The 25,674-nt window shown below is 46.3% G+C and overlaps 1 protein-coding gene and 1 non-coding gene across 2 annotated transcripts in view; both read left to right on the forward strand.

Annotated features, from left to right (window-relative positions):
* Positions 1-1,788: 1,788 nt before the first annotated feature.
* The window catches only part of FHL1 (four and a half LIM domains 1), a 40,692-nt gene continuing 16,806 nt past the window's right edge, over positions 1,789-25,674 (forward strand). The window contains exon 1 of the mRNA XM_040468574.1: positions 1,789-1,868. The gene's annotated coding sequence lies outside the window, so the exon portion shown is untranslated. The remainder of the gene's footprint in view (positions 1,869-25,674) is intronic.
* Positions 3,779-3,883, forward strand: LOC121025849 (U6 spliceosomal RNA). Its single transcript, XR_005788170.1, has one exon. It is a non-coding gene; the product is annotated as a U6 spliceosomal RNA (small nuclear RNA).

The raw sequence follows: 25,674 nt of genomic DNA on the forward strand, positions 1-25,674 counted from the left end.
GCTGCATGTGGGGCACTGTGAAGTGCTCTGTTTGCGCCGCCCCCTTGTCACCTCACAGCCTGTCTGTGAAGTCGCTTACCATTGTGAGGCTCAGCTGACATAAGGCAGGGCCGGTGTTCGAACCCAGGCAGTCTGACTCTTGCTGTGAACATCTGTGCCGTGCCGCATTCTCACCACGGTTGCATGCCAGGGTGTGGCACCTTCTAGAAACAGTGAGTTCCGTGTGAATGGGTTGTGGGTAGTGGGAAAAGAGACCGGGCGAAACCTTTTATGTATACGTGCTGTGCTAAGTACTGTGAGGAAAGAAAGACGAGATTTCCGTCCCTGCCACCCAGACAAAGACACTTTAAGTTCTGTGGAACAAACGAGACGTAACATGAAACCAGTAATATGTATTCATAGGGCAGAATGTGAAAATATTATCTCTAGTTAAATAGAGGTGGGAAGAGGACGAGAAGGTGTTTCTTTGAAGTCTGTCACTTTCAGACGTTTGCCTTTGAAAGCTAGCTCTTCGCTGCTGGCACAGAGTCCCTTCCTCCGGGCTTTTGATCTGGCAGACAAGAACCTGTCTGTCCCTGTAGTCAGCACACTTGTCCATTTTGAGTTCGGAAGAGTTGTCTTGAACGTGACAGTTGTCATTAAGATCTCTAAACAGATGAACCCATTAGCCTATTGAGCTAACCGGACCAGCGATTTATTTTCCAGCACGTTAATATTTAAAAAAAAAAAATCTCTAACCCCTGCTTGTTCGGCGATCAGCCCGGAAATGGTTGCTTGGGGGCGGAAGAAGGGCAGTTATGAGCCTGGTTAGAACCCATGGTTTAGGTTTGCCCTGCTTCACTCCATAGATCATTCTCGAGAGGCTCCTGTGTGGCAGTCAGGCACTGTTCTGGGCACGGGGATAGAGCAGTGAACAGAACAGATGGGGGCCCTCCTCACAGGGAGTGATCTTTCCCTCAGATTTCATTTGCTCGTGTACATTTCACAGCTGATATAAAAGTGCTCTTGGTATGAGTTTCAGGATTTCACACGCCTCCTTTCTCCCAGCCAGCCCTTTGAATGGGGGGGGGGGAGGGTAAGGCAGTGAGATGCCTCTGGGGAGGTCGCAAGGGCTCGAGGAGGGCCGCATGTCAGGGGACTGTCTCTGCTTGGGTGATGGGAACAGCACAGAGCACACCTGTTTCCTGGTGATGCTGAGCCCTCCGCCCCTGGCAGGGATGAGCCTGCCCGCCAGCCTGCATCCTGATGCTGTTGTTGATTGGAGATAACTTCAGTGGTCACACGGCACCTCGTCTCCATGGAAACACCTCTAAATATTCCTCTGGTGACTTGTGCTCTACATTCTGCCTGGATCTGAGCCCTCCTGTGGCAAAATATTCTAAAGATGTTAAAAGAGAGGGAAAAAAAGGCTCAACTAATAAATCTATTCTAAACGACTGAGTCATTTGTTTTGATTACCCGGGTGATTGCCAAATGTTAATTTAAAACTGAAATAGGCCATGAGCTCACTGTGCTAACAATGCTGAGTGTTTGAGCTAAGGCAGCCTGATGATGAGGGGCTAGACCCGGTGCCGGCACAAATGTTGAAGGATAAACAGACACTGGGGAAGTATGCGGAATATCCTGACGGTTTAACTTTTAAGGGTTGTAAATATAAAGTAGAATGTGTTACCGTGAGGCATTTCGAAGGAAGTAGGCTTTGGGTGGTTTTTTTTTTGTTTTTTTTTTTTTAATTTCTAACTTTTTTTCTGAAAAGGTAACTTTGCGTCTCGCTTCTCATTTTTTCCTAATTAGGCACGTTGGAAGTTGTTGTCCACCGTGTCCAGCCCTTGCTGAATACATCCCAGTCACCACACATCCAGCGTGAGGTAAGTTTGACTGATGGCCACAAGTTCGTACACCGACCTTCAGCCTTCCAATTAGTGGTGTTGGGGTTGACACTGTGGGAAAAAAAAAAAAGCTTTATTTGTACAGTAGACTGAACAGGATTCATTTTAATTGACCCAGGAAATATCCCTGCTTATCCTAAATATCAGCTTTCTGGGGACTGGCTTTTCAAGGGGAAAAACCAATCTCATTTGCTTTTCATTTGGGGGCATGAAAAGTGAAGGTGCCAAGCACAACAGAACTGTTAGAAGGTCTGCCTGAAGATAAAGATGTGCTCATGCCCCAGCGTGAACAGTAGGGAGCAGGAAAGCTACGCCGAGCAGTACTGGCATCGAGCAAGGAGACTGCGGGAGAAGGCGGGGCTGACCCAATCAGCTGTCGGGGAGGGATCTTTGTGCAAGATCTCGGGTAGGAACTCCAGAGAGGGCTTCCGTTGGGTTACGCCAACGAGGGCCAGCCCGTTGTTTTCAGCTCAGAATCGAAGTTCAGAGTGGGGCTGCCCTGGTGTGAACAGCCAGATCGATCAACCCTTTCATTTAGCGCACATTGCACAGACGTCCTCGGTCGTCATTTAGCCACAGGGCTTATATACACTCCGTGATGAAGATTCAGGGTCACTCAGTGCTCTCCTTGAGAGACGGGACATTCAGCTTCGCAGATCTCAGAGAGGGTTCATCCAGGCCCCGCGTAAGGGGCCCCAGTCTTGCTGCTCTCTGTGCCCCGCCATGCACACGTTTGCGGGAGGGGAGGTGACATTTGCCAGCGGCAGACCAGTCAGGATTCGCACTTCCGTCCATCAGAAGCTTGCTGCATTTTGGTGTATGCCCCGCCCCCCGCCCTCTGCCTCTGCTCAGTCTCGCTTTCGATGAGGGTCATTGCTTTCCGTTAGGGCAGATGCTCACTTAGCTGGCCAAAGTTGTCTCCGGTATCCCTGCTTGCTGCCACCTTCTTCACACATTTTAAAATACATATATTGACACCGTAAAGAATAAAAAAAAAAAAAAGGACAGACTTTTAGAAGTGTTTACTAGGAATTTTGTCAGTTTCCTCAATGACATGGAAGCTGGAAGGTCTCCCCAGGGCCTGGGGCTTCGGACCGGCCCAGAGACCAAAGCCTTGGCCATTTGTCAGCTGTGAGAGACACACCCTGCTGGCTCGGTCCGGGCCCTGCCGTGGCTGTCATCCACAGCCTTTACCTAAAATGGTTGTTTTCAAACTTTTATTTGTTAACGATAGAAACCTGTCTTCAAATAAAATCTTAGGTCGTCCCCCACCAGAGCAGAACTATGACTCTCACTGTCCTCTGAGGAACCCGAGGGCGGCTTGCCTTTGTTTTCCCACAGCAACAGAGACTAGATGGTGGAAGGAGGTCCACAGAAGGGCATAGCCCGTCAGCCTGGTTGGAAACACTGGCTGGGGGTGAGGGGACCTGGGCTTGGGTTGCCCGTAGCCATCTGCAACCTGGGTACACTTCATCAGTAGAAAACTTTGACGGAAGCTATGTGTATTCTTATAAGTGAAACATTCTAATGGAAGGTTTTTGAATACATATCTGAAGTGGTTTTGTGATATTAAACCACTCCGGTGACATCTTTAATTTGACCAAAACTTAGCATCTTTGAGTTTCCTTTTAAAATTTCTTCTAGGGGCGCCTGAGTGGCTCAGTCGGTTGAGCCTCCGACTTCGGCTCAGGTCATGATCTCACGGTTCGTGAGTTCGAGCCACGCGTCGGGCTCTGCGCTGACGGCTTGGAGCCTGGAGCCTGCTTCGGATTCTGTGTCTCCCTCTCTCTCTGCCCCTCCCCTGCTCATGCTCTGTCTCTCTCTGTCTCTCAAAGATGAATAAACGTTAAAAAATTTTTTTAATAAATAAAAAAATAAAAATTTTTTTAGTGCTCGCTTCAGCAGCACATACACTAAAATTGGAATGATTACAGAGATTACCACAGCCCCTGCCTAAGGATGGCACACAAATTCGTGAAGCATTCCATATTTAAAAAAAAAATAAATACAATAAATTTTTTTAAGTTTATTTATTTTGAAAGAGCAGAGGAGGGAAAAGAGAGAGGGAGAGAGAGAATCCCAGGCAGGCTCTGTGCTGTCAGTGCAGAGCCCGGTGTGGGGCCCAAACTCACAAACTGTGATATCATGACCTGAGCCGAAGCCGAGAGTCGGACGCTTAACAGACTGAGCCACCCAGGTGCCCCATTTGGGTTTCCTTTTAGAGCAGTGAGTTTCTCAACTTGATCAAATCTTTTTTTTCTTTTTTAATTTTTTTTGATGTTTATTTTTGAGACAGAGAGAGACAGAATGCGAGTGGGGGAGGGGCAGAGAGAGAGGGAGACACAGAATCCGAAGCGGGCTCCAGGCTCCAAGCCGTCAGCACAGAGCCCGACGCGGGGCTCGAACCCACAAACCGTGAGATCATGACCTGAGCCGAAGTCGGACACTCAACCGACTGAGCCACCCAGGCACCCCACAACTTGATCAGATGTGTTAAATTCTGTGACTTAATCAAATCTGTTAAATTCCGTTGCACTGTGATGGAAATCTATAGGATTGATGTGAAGCAGTTCCAGTCACAATGTAGTTGTATCTTGTGATCTTTCTTCGCTTTTCTTATTGATGTCTTCATTCATTCAGCCCTACTACGTAGTAAGCCGGGAATGTAGGCGTGAACAAAAGAAAAAGGATAATACATTTTCATCTTGATCTTCTTCAACTGTGGGACATCCCTGGATGATTTTCCTTTTTGCAGATGGGGAAACTGAAAGTTGATTTTCCTTTTTTTTTCTTTTAATTTTTTAATCTTTATTTTTGAGAGGGAGACAGAATGCAAGCAGGGGAGGAACAGACAGAGAGGGATACACAGAATCTGAAGCAGGCTTCAGGCTCTGAGCTGTCAGCACAGAGCCCGACGTGGGGCTAGAACTCACAAACCGCGAGATCATGACCTGAGTCGAAGTTGGATGCTTAACCGACTGAGCCACCCAGGTGCCCCCGATTTTCCTTTTTACATTAAATTGCCCAGTATTGAGTAGGCCTGGATGGGTTCAGGGGTGCAGTTCAAAGTCCCTGTCTCCAGTCTGCTCTCTGAGACTGTGATGTCTGGCACCTCCAGGCAGGACTGCACAAGTAATGAAGTATACGGGCGTTGCTGGGGCACACCTGTGCCCAGAACCCAAGTGCCCCAAAGTGAAAGCAAATGTAAATTGTGTGTTTCGTACACACAGATTATACACAAATTTGGTAAATTTGCTTGAAACACTTGAACACTTTAGGAAAGTAGTAAACTTTATCACAGGTAAACTTATCACAGGTAAACTTTATTTTCAAGAACCTGAAATTATTCCACTTGGCCACCTTTTCATTATAGAATTGTATGGAACAAAAACTTTTTTTAATGTTTGTTTATTTTTCTGAGACAGAGGGACAGAGTGTGAGCAGGGAAGGGGAAAAGAGAGAGAGGGAGAGGGAGACACAGAATCTGAAGGAGGCTCCAGGCTCTGAGCTGTCAGCACAGAGCCCGATGTGGGGTTCAAACTCACAAACCATGAGATTATGACCTGAGCCGAAGTCGGATGCTTAACCGACCGAGCCACCCTGGTGCCCTGGAACAAAAACTTGAGCCCCACATAATTCTTTTTTTACTCTTTTTAAAGTTTTCATTCATTCATTCATTCATTCATTCAAGTAACCTCTACACCCAACATGGGGCTCAAACTCACGACCCTGAGATCAAGAGTGGCACACTTCTCTGACTGAGCCCGCCAGGAGCCCTGAACCCAACATAATTCTTAACATACACATGAGCTGGGTACTCTTTGTATTTGTTTCTGTAGGAATGACAATGTTGTTAATTAAGAATTAAACATGTATTTCACATCTAGGAAATATTTGTATCACTGACATATGGTCACTTTAATTATTGATTTGGCAGTTTTTAATACTCACAAAACACAAATTTAAAATATGGTAGTCATAGTGATTTGGTTTGTACCATTTATATCGATGTGACCTCTCTTCCCCGTGTACCAGCAAGAGAGCACGAGATTTAGCACAGATGGCTTCCACAAGCTTAAAGAATTTGGAAACCATCAGTCCAGAGCCAAGGTCTCAAACTGGTGGGCTGAATCTGGCACACAGAGGTGTTCTTTTAAAATTTTAAGTGAATTGCCAGCACTTAAAATTTGAGAGATTTCACATATTTCAAAAATCCAGATTTTCAGCTTCTCTTGAAATATCAGAAGATCTGGCAACATTGAGCCTGTATTCCTTTTGGGCAACACTAGGCTGAACGGCCGGATAGCTCCCGTGCTTTGGCTGGAGCGTGAACTCTGAAATTTGCCAGGGTCCCTACCACCCTCTCACCTCCTTGATACGAAGGACAGAGGTCCTTTATCTCAGTGTTTAATGTGGCCATTATCTGGATGTTGTACTCGTTTTTAAGACCTGCAGGGCTCTTTCAGGCAAGTGAGTTTTCAAGAAACTCCTTTCTCTCATCAGGTACATGATGTTTGGTGATACTCATTTTAATTTAAGGGCATGCATTAAAAGGGTCGAGAGTGCCTGGCTGGTTCAGTCAGTAGAGCATTCGACTCTTGATCTTGGGGTCGTGAGTTCGAGCCCCATATTGGGTGTAGAGGTTACTTTTTTGAGAAAGGGATGGGGATAAACATTTGAGGAAAGAGATACCTTCTGACGGTGTCTGATTAAGAGAAGGAGCATCGGCAGAATTTGGCAGCTTCCTGTGGTCTACCCCAGTGTTTCCTCAAACTTTCACTTGTGGATCCTAACACAGGAGGTCTGGGGTAGGGCCTGAGATTACACAACTCCAGTAAGCCCCAGATTGTACCACTGCTAGTCCGAGGACCTATGTCCCTTTGAGTAGCAAGGGGACTTGACCCTAAAGCAATCCTACGAAAAAGCAGTCATGCAGTGATGTTTTGACAAATCTTTTTCTTTGGCCTAAGAAAGAGAAAGAGATCTTAGGCAGGCTATTTGTGGTCAGATCTTCATAGATAAACCTGAGTTCACTTCTCATTGTGGTAGGATAACGTTTAAAAGCCAATTTAATTTTTTTTTTTTTATTTTTGAGAGAGAGAGAAACAGGATGTGAGTGGGAGAGGGTAGAGAGAGAGGGAAACACAGAATCCAAAGCAGGCTCCAGGCTCTGAGCTGTCAACACAGAGCCCAATTTGGGGCTTGAACTCACGAACCGTGAGATCGTGACCTGAACTGAAGTCAGACGCTTAACCGACTGAGCCACCCAGGCTCCCTAAAGCAAGTTTTAAAATAAAAATTAAACTTCTCTTTTACACGGGCTATGTTGTATTAAAAATAATGGACTTTTGGGGGACGCCTGGGTGGCTCTCTCTCTGCCCCACCCCTGCTTGTGCTCTGTGTCTCTTTCTCAAAAATAAATAAACATTAAAAAAAAAAAACCCTTGCTTTTAAGTACTTGTAGTAAAAAAGCTATATGTGGTAAAGCTCAGGAATCATGAAGTAGGGATTAGAGCTGTTAATTTTGTAATTATCGGAGAATATATTTATGAGACGCTTGGAAAACTTATGAATGAGACCATAGAAAATGGGACAGTTATCCAGTCCCTGGATAAATGATAACCTGTAAGCTATATAAAATGATAGAAGTAGTCAAGAAGAGATCAACAGACTCCAATCCATAAAAAATTTCTGAGGGAGTAGACCTTCAGTGCTCTCACCACCCACACAGAAACGGGACGTCTCAGGTGGTGGGTGTGTTACCTAACTTGATTGTGGTAATGAACTCACAGAATGTACATGTGTCAGATCATCCCGGTTACCTTCGATGTGTACGATTTTCGTTAATTCAACCTCAGTAAAGCTGAGGAAAAAAATAATGAAGACATGCCAGGAAAGTTTGTGGCGGAGGTGATAAAATCATTCATTTCTATCTTACACACAGAGCCCACGTAGACTGTGAGGCCTGGCACGTGCCTGGCCTGTGGTAGGTGCTCCATAACCGTTGGCTGAATGAGTTCTCCGGTAGGTGGAGACGCAAAAGACATGCGTGTCCTGTCAGAGTGAACAAATGCATGGCAAAATGCTCAGCCTCAGTGGCATCCAAGGATGAACCACTTCCCAACAGCAAGAAGGTATATTTTTTGCCTTTTAAGCCGACACAACAAAACACGTAGTGCTAATATGGTTGGTTACCTTGAAACTGAGAAGCGCTTACTGCTGGGAGCTCTGTAAGTTGGTCATAAGCCTTTTAGAACATTTTGTGGCACTTTGTGGCCCAAGTCACAGATCGGTACCCCTTGATCCAGTAATCCTATTTCGGGACGTGCGCTCCAAGAAGCAAATTGTTCTACGAGAAGAAAAGAAAAGCTGCATGTTGCGGGTATTTGTCACAGTGGTATTTGTATGGACAAAAAGTTAGAATCTAAACATTCGTGTGCTCAAGCAAGATTCTTGGTTAAGTAAGTAGGGTACGTCCATGCAGGAGAATTCCATGAATCTGTTCAAAATTATAACCTTGATGCTTGCAGACCAATATGGAAGAATTTGTCTAATACGGCCGTTGTCTATGTGCTATGATGATAGCCTTGTAAAGTGCCAGCGTGCGTGTGGACGAGAGCTAGAAGTAACACTTCATTTGAGGTTTTATTCATATTACTTGTCCTGTTGTTTGCACATTTTACCCGAAGTCTACGGCTCGCTTAGAGGTCGAGACTCCTCAGCTTCTACCTTCTCGACCCCATGCCACAAGCCATTGGTGTTGTGTAAATGACCGTGGCTCGTGATGAGGACTCCCGCCTAGAGCCTAGACACGGGGCTGTCATGCTAGAACTCCTCCCTGCTGCTTCGTTCCATCACCCTGACCTCTCGGTTTTCTTCCTTTTTTCCTCTCTTTGCCCATGTTTCATCTGTTCTCTGCAGTTGGTCGAGAGGCCCCTTGGTGTCCCGCGTGTTAAAGTATAACTATTTGTCTCCGAGCTTTTCACTGCTGTGCGGCCAGGGAGCGACTCTTGATGTCTCAAGGCTCCCTGTCCACTTAAGCAGAACCTTAGCGGAGCCGTAGTGCAAGGGCAGTACCTGTTTCCCCTTCTGGTGGCATTTAGCTAAGTGGCAAAAATCCCCTCTAGCGTCCCGAGCCTTCGTCCAGCATCCCCTCCCCTCCGGCTGTGCTCCCCGTGTCACATATACTTGTTTCCCTGCTGGAAGTGTGCGTTTCTCCTTTAATTAGGTCAGTTACTTCATGTCTGTTTTTCTTTTTTGACATGGTTTCCTCTGGCTTTAGCACCACATATTTTCCCCATATGTCATTGCCTCTGGAGCTCCATGTTGCAATCGCTTTTCAAGGGGAACAGAGAGCACATTAGTAAGGGGGGTAGCTCTTGACTCCTTGCCTGCCCTTTGCCTGCATGAGCATTCCTATTTCTTTTGGGCCTAGTTCTGTTTGGTTTTGTCGTCTTCATCGTCAGTTATGTTTGGACTGAAAGATACTTAAGTAAAAATAATGGTAAGTCAGAGATATGTCTGGCAAAGGTGCAGCGCATTTGTTAAGGTTACTGGTTTATTTATCTCCCCTGTCTCTATGGTGACTAAATCCGGGGCTGGGATTTAATGGACTTAATTTTGACCTCTTGTACATCTCCTAACTTTCCCAGCCTCCGAGATAGAAGGAATTCATTTTCACTGGAGGAGAGAAACTGCCTCACTTAGAGGAAGGGTCCTAACTGCACTCTCGGAAAGTGGAATTCCAGAGTCTGGGCTTCTTTCGGTCGTCTTCTATCAGAGTCCATATAGCACTTGGAGAGAAAGCTGGCAAGTCTTTTGGAGAAACACACACATGCACACCACATTACTGATGGCCCCAGGAAATCATTTTCTTTTCAGTGAAATAAAGTATTGTGTAGTTAATGTGAATGAACTGTCTATAAGAAATTCTTATGAGGGAGCCATTTGTAAGAATATTACATCAGTGGGAACACTGATTGGATATTACACATTTTTTTTATTTTCACAAAGTATCTTCGTCACAGGATTATAAGTTGGCACGCATATAAATGTCTAAACCATATTTCATATTTGAGCATATTAAACTGTGCCATGGAGGTCATAATAAAGGTTGGGTTTGACGAGGATTCCCATGGAAAAAGCCAGATTGTGACACTGAAATGGAAGTCTAGCTTTCCACCTGTACCCGCTGGATGTGAAATGAAGACATGGGCTATCTGATCTCTAAGGTAGCTCGAGTCAAACCATCTGGGACTTCAGTTGGTTCAAATGACCCTTTAAAACTTTTTATCCTCTTCCATATGCTACTTTGAGACTTGGAAGGACACTCGGGTTTCAGAAAGTTTAATGATGTATCCAAAATCGAGTCAGAGTGCTTGACTTTATTTAAGGCTTGTGTATCCTGTGTTAGTTTTTCATGGAGAATTCACCTGTTGGCAAGTTCCTTCATCTTCTCTAGGGGCAGACTCATATATGTGAATTCTCTTTGAAACCACATCAGAGGAGGCGTTCCTGGTGGCTCAGTTGGTTGAGGGTCCGACTCGATTCCAGCTCAGGTCATGATCTCGCGGTTGTGGGATCAAGCCCCGGCATCGGGCTCTGCACTGGCAGCGCGGAGCCTGCTTGGGATTCCCTCTCTCCCTCTCTCTCTCTGCCCCTCCCTCCCGTTCTGTCTCTCAAAATAAATAAATAAATTTTAAAACCAAAGCAAAGGAGCCCATCAGTGATTAACAAGCATCGCACAGAGGCCGAGGAGAGAGGGGGACATGAGTGCGGCTGCACCCTTATTCACCAGTGAAATAACAGGGTTCGTTGCTGTTATCAAGTTTGGTTCAAGTCAAATAGGAACTTGTGAATACCCAATGTTTTTATGAAGTTCTTGTAACGTCATAAAACTCTGTGGATGTGGAAGTCGTTTTACGGCTTTCTCCATCATCACCTTGTCTATAAATAGGACAGAGACTTGAGAAGCCAACAGATGCTCGCCTGTAAAGAGATCCATCCTTGGGAGATGAATGTTGGATAGTCACTAAGTCCTGGGTTTGAAACTTACTAGATTCAAGTCACAGCTTCACAGTGGAATCGTGTCCGTTTTTTCACGGTCCGTTCAACAGGCACAGCTGAGGTCCCAGCTTTTGCAGACATCCAACCATGAAGGCTGAAGCCCTTGACAATGCTTGCGAGAAAGAGTAGCACCCGCATCCTCCTTATGATCATTGTCACCATCATTATCCTATCGTTATGGGCTGGAATCCCCGTGTGGAGAGCTGTGCTAATACTGGCCATAATTCATTTGATTTTTTTCTTTAATTGTTAATATCTCCATTTTGTTTAAACAGCTCTAGGCATCAAATCAATTCGACTAGAAAGGATGAAATCTGCAAAATGTATTTAGAACAGCGGCCCCCTTCTCCTATCCTATCAGCCAGATCAGCTTCACACTTGATACAGATACAGCATCTCTCACTGAGAGATTAAAGAAAAAAATCAAACAAATTTCCGTACCACTTCTTCACCTACGTAGTAAAGCAGTGGCCCTTAGGTAGTTGGATGAGAATTTGTGGTCTTTGCGAGTCTGTCAGCACCTCTCAAACCATGCGATACGTGTACGTGACGGGACCGTTTATATACGTTCTTCAGGACTATGAATTAGTAATTTACTTAAGACATCCCAAGTGTCTCTTTTCCAGAGCCAGTGGAGATTTTTCTGTGGATTCCGGTGATGGGTTTGTGCACGTGGTTGTCGGCATGTGTGTGCATGTGTGTGGTAGGGCATTCACAATCAGTGGTGCCTTTTGCTCACTAAAGGGGTTCAGATGCTCACTGTTTGGAGAAGGTGAGTTCCACTCTTGGCTTGGGGCTCATATGGCAGGTTTGAACCTGGAAACAATACAACGTGTTCCATTACTCTCAGCCCTTCCTTTAACGTTCCAAGCTGTGCCCTCTGTATCCTCAGTCCTTACAGACGTTCCACAGGCTCTTGGGCCAACTCCTTCGGTCCTCTCCAGGGTGTTTTCTGTTTTTATTACTGGGACAGTCGGAGGCACAGAGAGAGTCAAGCGTGTGGTTGGGGCCCCTGTCTTAAACTGGACAGTAGTTCCCTGTTCCCTGTGCTTTCGCGTTCTGGGGTTTCTGTCACCGGTCAGCCGTGGTCTGGAAGCGGGTGGTCCTCCCGGTGTAGTGTCAAGATCAGAAGCCGCCTGATGCTGCGTCACAGTGCCTGCGTCATTCACCTCCCTGCGCCTCATCATGTAGGCATTTTGCCTCACATCGTCGTTGCGAGAAGGAAGAGCGCATACACTAAGATATTGTGAGAGAGAGAGAGAGACCACACTCACATAACCTTCTGACAGGACGTTGTTATGATTGGTCTATTCTGCTAGTAGTTACTGTTGCTCATCTCCTGCGCCTGACCTATACGTTAAACTTCATCATAGGTGTGTGTGTAGAGGAAAGACCATAGTCTCTTGCAGGGCTCGGTGCTATCTGTGGCTTCAGGCATCTGCTGGGGGTCTTGGAACAGACCTGCGGGGGGAAACAGACCTGTGGGGGAGGGGGCACGACCGCACTCTGCTTCCGCCGGGAAACTGGAACCTGTTTCGGAGCGGGAATACCGACCGATGTTTTCTGTGACGTCCTCCACATCGGTTACTAGTTAGTGGCAGCGGCTTTGCAAGCATTTACTAGAGAAACCGTTCATTGAACGAGAGGCATTTTATGAATTGGAAACCACAGATAGCATTACTGTGGTATTACCCAGGACTATCTGAGGATCTTTATCTGACTCCCTGTTCCTCTAACACCGGTGTTCCTGACATCATTGGAGCATATTCTTGAACACAACAGGCCCTCCCGCCTCATCGCGGCACGGCATCGTGGTTCTGTAAGCATTGCATTATGCACGTTTCAGATAGGCAGAAAAGTTGAAGTTATGCAGTCAGTACTCACATCCCCACCACCCAGGTTCTACACTTAAACATTTCACTGCGTTTGCCACATCACGTATCCGTCCGTGCGTTAGTCTGCCTTCATTTTTGGATGCATTTCAAAGTAAACCGCCAGCATCCGTATACGTCACCCCCCCAAACACTTGAGTGTGCACATCCTTCTGTGGTTTCAATTTTGACATTCTTAGAGCTGTTTTCAGATTTTTAAGGTTCTGGCATTTGTTTTGATGATGCCTAAGAAGAGATGGTAAGTTGAATGTGAAATGAGCTCCCTTCTCAGACTCTGGGGTGTTTGGTTTTCTAACTACAGCAAGCGTACAAACACGCACACATCACCGTCCTCTCTCCGCCATGTTACACGGTCACCCCATGTGTATTGTTGAGACTTGGAAGGCCAGCCAAGGACACAGAGTTGAGGGTCTTATTTATTTGAGGAAAACTGGCGAATTGGGGTTGAGGCCAGGAGGGCAGAAGGTTAGAGCTACGTGTGATAAGGGATGTGGAAAGCGGTTCAGAAGCAGGAGGTTATGAGTGTGCTACCACTTACCCAAGGTCTGGGGAAGGTTTAGTGGCTGTTTATATTACCCAGGGGGAGGGGAGAGAGGGTCATAGATTTAATAAACACTAACAGTACAAATGCAGGGTCCTTCCAGTTTTTTTTTCTTTGTTCCAAGATTTTAATTTTAAGTAATCTCTGCACTCAATGTGGGGCTCAAACTCATGACCCCGAGATCAAGAGTCATGCACCCCACCCACTGAGCCAGCCAGGTGGCCCATGGGTCCTTCCGTTCTAATGGTTTTTCCATTATATCATGGGGAACCCTAGAATTCATAGAAATGTTGCAGAGCCTTCAACATTTGAATTAGATATTTCAGAGTGTGTTGAACTACTTAAGAAACTGACAAAAACCAACAGACACACTCCACCGTGTTTTGTGGTCAATTGTAACACACTGGACAACACTTAGCGATTGACTTGGAAATAAGTAAAGGTTATTAATGTCAACTCAAAATAAAATTTTGGATGACACCTATCTGTCATCCATCAAAGCCAGGGTAATATTCCTGTTATGGGAATAAAGACAAAAGGTCTTCAGCAAGACCGTTCCACTAAAGCCATGGTGTTAAGGTATCAGCCTGAGAAAGCTGAAGTTACAGTTTGGTTTTCAGTTACCGTGAGTGCTTAGCCATCTGTTATATTTAGATTTTTTTTTTTTCTGGTACCTTTAGGAATCTGGAAACAGATGACTATATGCTTTCCACTCGAAACTGCCATAAAAGGGGAAAGGTAGTTCAGGGGTTGGAGGCTGGCTCCTGGGTCATCTCTCAGTTGGGGCCATGTCAGTGGACTAGGGAACCTTCTAAAAGGTCTCTCTCTTGGCCCATAGCTCAGACTGCTCACCCGAAGTCTGAAGACATATGTGTGCAATATTGCAGTTTGTTAGGAGATTTTTCGGGACTTCTTTGATTATGCCTGAGAAGCTTTACAGTGGCTTTGGCAGATCTCTTTCAGATGGAGGCTGCAGTTCCTCACTTTTGTTCTGGATTGTACCACATGCTGCGTTCAGCGTCTAAAATGCCTTTTGGAAGCCAGCACCTGCTTGTGTGTGGCTTCAGTTTGTGTTTTAAAATGTTTGCTTAGCTATATTTTATTTTCCCCCAACATCTTATGATGAAGATTGTTAAAGCGGAAATGATTCCGTGGGGGAACATCTGTATACCCGTCATCTAGAGTCCATCATTAACATGTTATTTACTGTATCTGTTTGGTCACCAGATCTACCCATCTCTCTATCCATAATTCCATATTATTTTTGGATGCATTTCAAACTAAATGCAGTAGATTTCACCAGTTAGGTAGCTTTATATATTTAACGCACTCGGAGTCCGGCTTTTTGAGCACCACACAAATGTGCAGGAATTGGCATAGAGTCCTCTGCAAGATGTAAAATAAATGCTCAGTTTTACTGGGGGGAAAATTTGGAAGCCTTATTTTAAAAGGAACAGATTTTCTGGAGTTCTGGCTTGGAGTTGGAAAAGAATACTGGTGTATTTTTAAATCTGAACTGACTCGTGACTCAGACGATGCTGACCCCTAATGGGGGGGGGGTATCCTTGTAGGTTTTGTTTTCAGTTGTTGAGACAGGAGCCAGATAACTTCCACTTCTCATGGAGAGGCAGGCTCACCTTTAGAAGTGTTATAAACAGCAAGTGTTGGTCACTCCAACAAAATCTATTTTATTTGGAAAGCAGGGAGGAGCAGTTAACTGAGGACCAAATTGGTCTCTGCTGGATCCAATCCCGAACCATGGTGTCAAGGTGTTAAGTGCAAATTATTAAAAAAAAAAAAAAAAAAAAAGACACCCTCGTTACAATTGGAACAGCGAGAGCGGGATGGAGGTGAAAGAGGTTAGTGCGTGGCTTTTGCCCCTTTGTACGGAAAGCGCTCTCTACCTTCTTGCAAAGCTGTGTTGTTGTTCCCTTCCCTCTCAATCCCCAGAATCATGTGCAAACACTCTCCCTTGGCCCAGGGGGTTGGCTGGGTAGATTTCCTTCTGGAAGTCTTCACTTGCACTCTTGAGTTAGCTGGCAGATCCCTTAAAAGCCTTTCCAAGCGGCTTCTCCCCTTCCCCAGAGGGTAGAAGCAGGTCTCTGCCGTGTTCCCCATCTCCGACCTTCCAAGAGAACGTACTACAGAAGACCGAAGAGTGAGGGCAGATGGTCTTTGGGAAAGGGAGTAGGCGTGGGATGTGGGGTGAACTGGGTGGTTAGATACATTTTAAATGTGTCCACAGAACACGACAACAAAATTCTGGAACACAACGACGTTACACACAGGGAGTTGTAGAAACTTTACCAGCCTCCTCAGATAGACGCGCTACCCTTTCAACCCCATAAAAAGTCCTCGGCACCCTCGAACTGTGTGTACTTTGGTCCTAGAAGAGACCGTTGGGTCGCAGAGGTCTTGATTCCTCTCTACCGCCGACTTGCTCTTTGATCTCAGAATGTGACTGGCCTGTTCCGTGATGGTGGCGTAAGCACCAATAATACAGCTGATTAACTGCCTGTGGTCTGATAGGGCAGGTGAAAACTGTATCTGGCTTCCATTACAACTCAAGTGGTTGAGTTATTTCACTAACATTCAGGTATTACCATCAATCAGATTTAATTTTTGAAAAGAGGTGTTTTGTGTACACGCATACTTTATATTCCGTAGCCTGTATGTCTGGCACCGCCCGTAACTAAATATTTCCGTCGGTCCGCTTAGAAGATTCGTTCTCTCCCTGCAACACGTATGTTTAAAACACACAGAAATTGATTAGACTGTGTACTTATTGCTGGCAGGAAGGTGGACAGTTGTCTAGATTTATGGTCAGGACAGGTGACAGGACTTGCGTTTCTATTCTTAGTTTGACCTCGCCCCCCTCTCTTAAGGCGAGACACTTAATCTTTTTTAATGTCTCAGTTTATCCGTCTGGAACACCTGTAGCCTTCTTTCATGAAGACGGTACCTGGTTTATGTCTTGATGGCATTTGAGGATGTGCCACAGAACGTGGCAGGGGGGTTCAAATGACTGTGTAGAAACTATTTGAATGTCGAACGATGATCTTGACAAATTACTAATTACTACATTTAGAAAGTTACAGCTCTGGAGGGAATTGATATTTGATATTGTTGTCCTGTGTGTTCTAAGTTACCATCATAACAGTAGGAAAATAAACCCTGTCTTGGCTATGTTACAAAGGGATTAACTCACTTCTTCAAGTTGTTACTAAATCTCCAGCCCTTCCCACAACAGAAATAAAAAGTGCTCCTTGTTTTCTTTAGTTTTTCTGGGATAGAAGTCTTCAAACTACTCTTGGCTTCAGGTTTTCTTCTGTTGGGTGTTTTCCAAATTATTCTCTTTGTGGAGACTGAAGGGTAAACTGTCAGTTACTTAAAGCAACTAAAATTGCCCTCTACCCGTGTGCAGAGGAGTATGCTTTTGATTTGTAGATCAAAGCGAAGAACCAAGAGTATGTGGGGCTTGCCTATTATACATTTGTCCCCAGCTCCTTGTGTCTCTGCAGAGAAACAGTAATGAAATACAAGAGGATTAAATACCTAGACCCTAAGTAAAAGCGAAAGACCCACATGACTGTTTCTAAATTCTCTCTCCTGGAACGTGTGGGCTGATGAGAGAGAGAATCCCCGTCACGGAGGTTGTCCGTCTTTTGCCAATGATCCGCTCCTAGATTTTATGGTGCATGATAAATGGGCATGTGTTTTTTGTGAAAATCGTGGGGTGTGAGTCATGCGAAGACTTGAAAAACGAGGACACCCTACCTGCTTCGGTACAAAACCTGATATATGTATATATTTTTTTCTTCTTTTAGAAAGCTTTATTTTGATATTACTTTTCAGTTCATACAGTACCTGGGCACATGTGACTTAATGTGGTTCCTAAAACAATCTGACAAGGAAAGCAGGGCAGGTATTAATGTCCCCATTGTATCGACAGGGAAGGAAAATGAACCAACAGAGCCCGGGACTCTTCGCTGGCATTTCTGACTCCATGTCTATTGCTCGTTCCTTGAGTTACGAAACAACAAAGTCGTCAAAACATTCCTGGTCTTTGCATTAAATGAAAGCTTACGATTAATTTTTTTGTTTAATTTTTTTAACATTTATTTATTATTGAGAGACAGAGACAGGCCGTGAGCAGGGGAGGGGCAGAGAGAGAGGGAGACACAGAATCCGAAGCAGGCTCCAGGCTCCGAGCTGTCAGCACAGAGCCCGACGTGGGGCTCGAACTCCCGAACCGTGAGATCATGACCTGAGCCAAAGTTGGACACTTAACCGACTGAGCCACCCAGGCACCCCAAGCTTACAGTTAATTTAACTTGTATAGTGTTTTCTCCATTTTGACAAAGTTAGGTCGTAATTGGCTTTGAACTTGCTAAGCTCCTGAACTAATCTCATCTCTGCTCGCTTCCTTGTCCACTGTGATCATTTATGTAGGCTTCAGCATTTATTTGTGAGGTTAAATGAGTAGACCGTTTGAAGTGAATTAAAATTAATGCGGTTTTGCGATATTTATAACGCTGCTGGTTTGCCACACTGAATCGCCACAACACTGTGATGGGGATCTCTGTTTTAACGTCGAACAAAAACAGCTGGTAGCCATACTTCCCATTGGATTTGCATATATGACGCCGAATTATAAACATCAGCCCCTTTTCCTGAAATCCAAAGAGTTGACTTTTGAAGTGTCTGCCGTGAGATGGGAGTGCGGTGCTGGTGACCTTTCTTTTTCTCGTTAGTCCATAGAAGCAGGGAGGTGCAATCTAAGTTGGTAAGTCAGTGATGAATAGAACACAAGCCACCTGGCCTCGGTTAGTTACGTGACCTCGGAAAAACCAGTGCCCATTTCAGAAAAGACCGACTTCTGAGACTGCAGATGACCAGCTACTCTTCTGCTGTCAAAAAGAAACACTCACGGGGTTAATGGACAACCCTGACACAGACAGAGTCGAGAAACCCCTAGCAGGTTTCTGTAAGGAAGGAAGATGGTGTTTTGTTTTCCCGGCAGGCCGTTTGAAGGTCAGACCTATGACTCAGAGCCGGGCACTTTGGTGGTGGCATGCATCAGTGACCTGTTGCCAGTCTAAGATCATCCAGCAGGGCTGGTGCCCAGGGCTTGTGCCCCTCCATTATAACCTCTAGCCGAGGCGCCACCTTTCGTCTTTAAAAATAGATAAAAAGGAGCACAGGAACATCTGAAAATCAGATACTGTGTGGACCTTACAGCTTTTCAGCCTGCAGACTCGACGAACACGAAGTGCCTCCTTAATGTTGGGGCGTAGATCGTCCCTCGCCGCCACTCTGTCACAGCGCGGCACCGTGTGAACCTATATGCACGTCGTCCGGATAAGTGTTTTACTCAGTTTCTTGTTTTGTAATTCATCGCGAGGCATTGTGGTTTGGTGCAAGGAGCACTAGACTTGGAATCAAAAGCCACTTCCTCCCTGGGTGGCTCATTGACGGAGGGTAGCCTTAGCATAGTTGGCACGGGATTTCCACGTGGTCTGTTCTCTGCCTGGACAAAACAAATGTGCCATTTCAGTGAGCTTTGGTGGGTGCTTCGTCCCTTTCCTTTTCCTCTCTCCCTTCTCCTGGGAGTCACAACTCTTTCATGCATCTGACCCTGCTGCCTGTCAGAGGAAGGCAATCTGATTAAATTAACTTACTGCTTTTACTAGTTGGTTCATTCCCTGGTTTTGAACTTTGCATATTTCTCACAGCGTTGTTTGGAATAACAGACTGGAAACAAATGTCTGTCGATAAGGGACTGATTAAGAAAATTGTAGTGCATCGGGGCGCCTGGGTGGCTCAGTCAGTTAAGCATCTGACTTCGGCTCAGGTCATGATCTCGCGGTTCGTGAGTTTGGGCCCTGCATCGGGCTCTGTGCTGACAGCTCAGAGCCTGGAGCCTGCTTCGGATTCTGTGTCTCCCTCTCTCTCTGTCCTTCCCCTGCTTGCTCGCTCCCTCTGTCTCTCTCAAAAATAAACATTAAGGGGCGCCTGGGTGGCGCAGTCGGTTAAGCGTCTGACTTCAACCAGGTCACGATCTCGCGGTCCGTGAGTTCGAGCCCCGCATCAGGCTCTGGGCTGATGGCTCAGAACCTGGAGCCTGTTTCCGATTCTGTGTCTCCCTCTCTCTCTGCCCCTCCCCCGTTCATGCTCTGTCTCTCTCTGTCCCCAAAATAAGTAAACGTTGAAAAAAAAAATTAAAAAATAAATAAATAAATAAACATTAAAAAAATTACATATAAAAAAATTGTGGTATATCTACACAGTTGAATACTATATACGTCATAAAAGTGGATGCTCTTTCGGCACTAACAGGCAGAATTCGCTAAAATACACAGAATAGAAAAGGCAAAGTATAGAAGAGTACGTGTAGCACATCACCATCATGTTTTTAAAAAGGGAGAAAGAAAAAATATATACAGCTACATATTTTTCCTATGCCCAGTGTCTCTGGAACCATAAGAAGACACTGGGATCATTGGTAACTAATGGAGAAGGGAAGTGCATGTTTGGGGACAGGCGGGAGAGGAAGACTTTTCAGTATGTAATCTTTTGTACCTTTAGAAAAAAACATTTTAATATTCTTTCAATGTTCATTTATTTTTGAGAGAGAGACAGAGTGAGGGGGGGGAGGGCCAGAGAGAGAGGAAGACGCAGAATCTGAAGCAGGTTCCAGGCTCTGAGCTGTCAGCACAGAGCTGGATGCAGGGCTCAAAGTCACAAACTACGAGATCATGACCTGAGCCGAAGTCGGACGCTTAACCGACCGAGCCACCCAGGCACCCCAAAAACATTTTAATATTCAAAAGATAAAAGAAATCCATACACAAAAAAGAATGTTCAATAGTAGCATCATTCATAATGGCTAAAACGAAGAAACAGCTCGTGTCCGTCAGCAGGTGAGTGAACAAACACGGGGTGTATCCGTACGATGGAATACTATTCGGCAGTAAAATACAATGAAGTGCTGATTTATGCTACAGCATGGATGAAACTTGAAAACATGAGGCTTAATGAAAGAAGCCGGACACAAAAGATCACACATATTGTATGATTCCCCTTTATACAGAAGTGTCCAGAATGGGCAGACCCACAGACAGAAAGTAGATTAGTGGTTGCCGGGAGCCTGGAGGAAAGGGAGGGTCTAGGGAGTGACCGCTGATGGCCACAGGGTGTCTTTCTTTGTGAAGAAAATGTTCTGGAATCAGATGAGAGTGATGATTGCTCAACTTGATGAAAATGCTAACAATCACTGGAGTGTGCGCTTTGAAAGGGTAAATTTTATGGTGTGTTAAGTTGTGTCTTAATGCATAAAATGAAAAAACAACTTGGAGTCAGGAACATGGAAACATGTTTTAAGAATCACTGTGAACACAGAATATAATAACCTTCTTACGTTTTCACCCATGAAATGTTTCCTTTGGAAGATGGTTTACATAGGCTCACCGACAACACCAGAGTCCTTCATACCCTCTTAGCTACTTCCACAAACACGCGCCAGCGATCTTCCCATTTTATCGGGGGATACCGTTAACCCAAAAGAAGGAAGCCTGGATTGATAGAATGTTCAGTATGTGCGATTGAGATGCTGTGGCTCTGGGCCTTTCCCAGTCCATGGCACTGGGAGAGACGGGTATGGTGGGTTTGGCCAGAGCCTCAGAGAATCCTTTGGACCAGCCCTTTCTCTCCTTGGAACTGGCCCCAGAGGGACCCCTGCCCCAGCACTGCCTGCCTCCTCCCGGGAGCTGCCCCCATTCCCTTTCTTTTATTTTCCTGGGTTGAGCTGAGTCACAGGGTTTCAGGAGCCCTTCCTGAAAGGAGGGAGACCGGTGGGCCTGACGGACAGACACAGTTCCTCTTCCAGGACTGCGTCACTGGCACATCGCAGGTCCCGTGGCCCCGTGAGCTGTCATCCAGCAGGACGGTTACCACCGTAGCATCCGGCCTGTCCGTGGGCTGGTCAGGTAACTGTTCTGTCAGTTCTCCCAACTCGGGTGCTTTAACCCGAATTCATCTAGGGGTGGAGGTGGGGGGATGACCACAGTGTGGTTTGGGGCAGCAGTGGGACAGACGATGCAGCTTTCACTTGTGCTGCCCCTGAGACCTGACGCCTTCCTGTGCTTCACTTAAGTCCAGTGTCCCCACAGGCAGTCTTCCCTCATGTCAGCTGCTGAGCCCTTCCTCTGCATGGCCTAGAAAGAGAGCTCTTTGGGATCCACGTCCTTGGCATTCATTCAGAATTAACTCACATCAGGGGCGCCTCAGTGGCTCAGTCGGTTAAGCGTCCGACTTCGGCTCAGATCATGATCTCACGGTGCATGGGTTGGAGCCCCGCGTCGGGCTCTGTGCTGAGTGTTTGGAGCCTGGAGCCTGCTTCGGATTCTGTGTCTCCCTCTCTCCCCACCCCTCCCCTGCTTGCACTCTGTCTCTCTCTCTCTCTCTAAAAAATAAGAAACATTAGAAATAGTTGCTAAATTCTTAGTGTAGTCTAATGCTTAACCAACGTGTAAAAACAAATCAACTCCCGTCATACATACAGAAGTAACCTACGCTCTGGCCAGAGCTACTGTTTCTGATGCTATAGGTAGTCTCTTTTCGTTGGTAGCCTTCTTGGGCCAAGTTGAGATCAGAGAGGCGGTCCACGGGTGGCCTGTCTCATTAAGGGTTTTCACCCAAGCAAGCCTTCATTTGTTGTGTTGGAAAGTGTAATCATCCATTGGGCTCACTAGGACCTTACTTGGTAGGAGGGATGTAGGAAAATTCCTTTCTAACCCCAAGACTGAGCAGGTGACCTACACCTAGTGGGTCTTTTATTTTCACTACAGGATCAAGAGAGCAGCCTTGTCTTTCCAAGGTGTCCCATCACCTGTCCCTAAACCGTCTACATCCATGTAGGATGTACAGCTGTCTTCTGGGCCGTTGTGCCTGCCAGAGGCTGATTCCTCTGAGGCCCTGGGACATGTCAGATTGTCCTCCTGTTGACGCATCAGGCTCATAACCCTCACAGTTGGGCTGTTACCTGTTTTTCACGTGTGCCCTGTGAACTGGTAAATTCGAAAAGAAATTTTTCTTTTGCAGGAGTCTGCTGCTTGGGAATCCTCATTTTTAAAGCATAATTGAATAAATAGCAAAATGTGCCCACTGGGTGCCAGCCACCGTTGTGCAAGGGTTTAGCGCTTTATTTCTCACAGCAGCCCTATAAACCTAGGCACTCCTGTTATCCCCATTCTGCAGATGAGCAAATTGAGTCACAGAGACGTTAAGTAGAATTGGCTTGCACACAACCAGTAAGTGGTGGAGACCGGATTTGATGGTGAGACGCTCTGGCTCCAGGGCCTGGGCCCTTTGCCGCTACAGAATTCCCTTGAAACCGTATAAAATAGATCCACCCGTGTTAAACTCTGAGCACGCTCCACGTTGCTTGTCTTAGAACAGTGTTCATTGTTCTGCCGATCGCCTATAAAATTAAGACTTGACTTTCTTCCGCGGAAGCCCTCCAAGATGGCCAGGGGCCCGGTGGACGCCATTTTGTCTGAATTCCACCGAATGCAGCGGAGCAGTTGGCCGCCCATTCCACACCTGAGACAGGCCGGTCTTCCTTACACGTGGTACATATTTACGTGTGTGTTCTCTTCGACCGTCACACTGCTTGAAAACGAACAAGAAAGGTTGGGATTTGAGATAAATGTGATGTCCTCTTTCCGAGTGCGTGACCTTTGGTGGCTTCAGCCACTCTAGCTGCAGACTGCTTCTCGTGTTCTATTTGCTGGACTTCGTGTTCCTGTCATTCTATTCATGTACCCGCTGCCTGGCACGGCGCGCGTACTGCTTGACTTCCAGAGCTTTGGAACCGTTTGCTCGGGCTCCTTGAGCGCGTCAGCTGTTGTAGGAGGACCCTTTACCCCTCCATCAACCTGGACCTCCCCTCCCTTGCTCTGCGGCAGCTGCTGCGGCCCCACTGCCTCAGCTGAAGTTGATGGTATCTGAGGAGACTCTCGCCGTAGCAGGAGAGAATCTAGAGTGTTTTACCTGTCCCCTAGTGTCGAGGTCTGTGACCCGGACACCGAGCCTCTGCCTATTACTCTCTAAAGTCAAGGGACCATAAAGCACGGTCCCGACTTGTACGCTGCCGTGAGTCAAGAGCCGTCGCTGGAAGCAGCTTGATGTGGCACAAGGGACGGGACACTGGGGGTCCGGACACTCTGGTTCTAGATCTGGAGCTGCTGATAATGCAGTGAAGCCGGTCATGTCCCATCTCTGGGCTTTAGTCTTCCCGTCTATGAAATGGGGTGGCCGGGCCGCTTGGTATCTAAGGTCGTTTGCAACTCTGCGTGACGACAGATGGGAAAACTAAAGCAGTCTTTGTGAAGGTGGCATCGCGCGTGGACCCCACCCGTTCTCCTCTGTCCCCACTGTGCACGGGTGGACAACACAAGCTATTGGTTGGGGCGGTCATGTCGTGGTAGGCCACCCACAAGATCACACTGGCCTTTACTCTGGTCTTCCTGTGGCGTTTTCACGGTATGATGCCCGTCCTTGCCAACAGAGTAGCTGTTCCCACAGAGAGCCATTCGCATTCGCGCTCTCAGACACGACTCCCTGGGGACCACCACCCTCCTGGTCTGCCTGTGAGTGTGTGCCTCGAATCTGGCTTGTGACACTGCTCAGGCAGACAAATGATGGCCCTCGGAGCAACTTGGCAGGCGGGGACCGAGCGAGGCTTTCACCTTAATGTTGTTTCAATCCTCCAGAACCCTGGATTGCCCCCTCTCAGTCAGTCAGCCTATCACCTAACAAAATGGAGACTTCCTGAGTGACCCCCAGACCACTGCTTTGTCTCCTTCCTCCTGTGCCCCCACTGCCAGCCTGCGCCCCACTCAACAAGGGTTTCTGACCTTTGCCCTGAATTCCACGGCCGAGCCGGGGCATAATAAGGCAGGGTATTAATTATAGTCTTTTGGTAAATGGAGACAGATTATATGTTACGAGGTGAGATCCCCCATCAGGAAGCAGGGCTCACGAGACATTATGATGATGCCTCTGGTCAAGGCAGTCGATCCATTAACAGCCTTAAGAATAAAGACTAGGGTCATGGAATGTTTAGCCCTCGAACATCTATCAGAGGCTTGAAATGTCCATAACAGGTGGGCTTGGTGAATGCCAGGACTTAGCATGATTGAAAGGGTGTTTTGAGTCACGGCACATGGCAACATGGAAATAAAACAGATCTATCACAAGTGGATGGTAGAAATAGACTGGAAGAGAATTCTAACACCTAAAATATGACAAAGATTTATCCCTACTAGCTTCTTGGTTTCATGAAACATTTATTTTCCTCTGATTGGAGATTCTGCATTTTTATTATATGTTTCCTTCTGAAACTCTTCCTGGTTTCTGTTTCTTTGTTCCTATCGCTTTTTTCTTTATTTTCTCTTTTTTAAGCGCCATTTCAATTTTTTTTTTTTTTTTTAAATCTGAGATCACCATGGTGGCTTACTTTGAAAATCATTTGTTCAGCATTGTCCGCACTGGTGATTTCTGGTTAGAGGCTCAAAGGTATCTATAGATAGCATGTGATTGGGATCATTCCCCCATCTTGGTGAGAGTCTAGGAACAGTATAAGAGGGGGCAGACTTTGGGGACAGGAGACCTTTAAAACTATTCCTGGGGTGCCTGGCTGCCTCGCTCAGTGGACCATGTGACTCTTGATCTCAGGGTTGTGAGTTTGAGCCCCACGTTGGGTGTTGAGATTACTTAAAAATAAAATCTTTAGGGGCGACTGGGTGGCTCAGTCAGTTAAACATCGGGCTTTGGCTCAGGTCCTGACCTCACGGTTCATGGGATCTGTGCTGACAGTGCAGGAGCCTGCTTGGGATTCTCTCTCCCTCTCTCTGTGCCCTTCCCCACTCTCTCCCTCTTTCTCTCTGTCAAAATAAGTAAACTTCTAAAAAAACAAAAGCCAATGGGGGCACCTGGGTGGCTCAGTCAGTTGAGCGTCCGACTTTGGCTCGGGTCATGATCTCACGGTCCATGAGTTCGATCCCCGCGTCGGGCTCTGTGCTGTCAGCTCAGAGCCTGGAACCTGCTTCGGGTTCTGTGTCTCCCTCTCTCTCTGCCCCTCCCCCACTCATGCTCTGTCTCTATCAAAAAATGAATAAACGTTAAACAATGTTTTTAAAAAAGCCAAAATCTTTAAGAAAATTTAAAAAATAAAACTATTCCTAATCACACAAGGACATTTTCCAAGATCCAATGGTAGAGG

Source organism: Herpailurus yagouaroundi, unplaced genomic scaffold, assembly GCF_014898765.1.
Source record: "Herpailurus yagouaroundi ecotype Mexico unplaced genomic scaffold, PumYag 67702, whole genome shotgun sequence".
NCBI classification, from domain to species: domain Eukaryota; kingdom Metazoa; phylum Chordata; class Mammalia; order Carnivora; family Felidae; genus Herpailurus; species Herpailurus yagouaroundi.